The sequence below is a fragment of the Salvelinus sp. IW2-2015 genome, unplaced genomic scaffold (genome assembly GCF_002910315.2).
Source record: "Salvelinus sp. IW2-2015 unplaced genomic scaffold, ASM291031v2 Un_scaffold2300, whole genome shotgun sequence".
Taxonomy (NCBI): Eukaryota; Metazoa; Chordata; class Actinopteri; order Salmoniformes; family Salmonidae; genus Salvelinus; species Salvelinus sp. IW2-2015.
The window spans coordinates 39,441-40,914 of record NW_019943626.1 but is presented as its reverse complement, the minus strand read 5'-3'; positions in this window follow the sequence as shown (position 1 = coordinate 40,914).

Here is a 1,474-nt window from a genome sequence, read left to right as displayed (position 1 = left end):
AGGACCTAGTCAACTAAATAAGTTCATTGTTATAGTTTTAGCAGGTTATTAAAGGATCTCAATCACTATAGTATTAAAGTGTTGTTAGTCATTATAGGAAATAATCAACATGTATTAAATGTAATGTTTAAGACTCATAAAACTAGGTAATAGAACAAATGCCTTGTTTTATATGTTAAGACGGTCTATTATAATGGAATAACCACATGATTTCTCAAAACTAATTATAGACATGTTTAATTACACAAAGGTAATTAACATATGGTTATTAGACTTGAAGCAGTCAACTTACAATCATAGATTATTACCAAGGTAATTTATAGAACTGCTTTCTCTAAGCTAAATACTATGTGTAGTCATTAAAGGTAATAACTATAGTCTCTTAGTTTGTTAGTATACATGTGACAAGCGTAATATACCTAAGTTACTTTAGTTAGAAAAAGGAATCAATTGAATAATGTTAAATATATTACCATCTTATGAACACTCATAGCTAAATACACTTGTTTATTTCATCCAGTTTATTGGGGAACTGTCATAACAAAGGTTATAATAAAACATTTCCTATTACGATGTTTGATATGTTCCATATAGGTAAATACACTGTTTTTAGTTGTAGTCATGAAAGGAACTACATTAAACTAAAACATGGGATACCATGTTTTAAGGTTGTAAGTCTATAAAGAGTAAACTCAACATGTTTTTAATGACCTCAGTTTGTAATAGATCATCGATAGGATAATAACATGATATTTTAGGTTGTAGTACATAAGTGTAAATAACCATGTTTTATTGTTATGGACTGTCATACGTAAAACATCTATGTTATTACCATAGGTAATTAATTGACCGTCACAAAATGTATAACATTGTTTATTATGACTTCGTTTTATGAACGGTTACCAATACAAAGGATAATAAACAATGCATTGTTTAAGTTTGAGGTCATAAAACGGCTAATAACATGTTTTATGTTGAGGTCATTAAAGGTAAGAAGGTCGTTGTTTGACCCACGGTACTTACTGTTTGCTCCGGTAACATCAACAGTACTGTCTTGGCTGCACAGAGTACTTGTTAAATTGACTGACACACACACACACAACACACATACACAAAACGCACACACACACACACACACACACAGAACAACACACAACACACAGGTTGTTTTAGTCTGCATTTCCTAAATCCTGTCTGACGCTGGGTATATGTCACTGTAGTTAACACGGAGGAGATGCCTTGGGGTTCCTCCAACCACTGCCCAGTCACTGTAAACACACTGTGTCAGGTAATGACTGTATTATAAGCATTAAACGGCTTAAACACCCAAACACACACACACACACACACACACACACACACCACACACACACAACACACACACCACACACACACAAACAACAACACACCACCCACCCAACCCACGCACCCACACACACACAAGCATAGGACACCACACAAGCATAGGACCCAC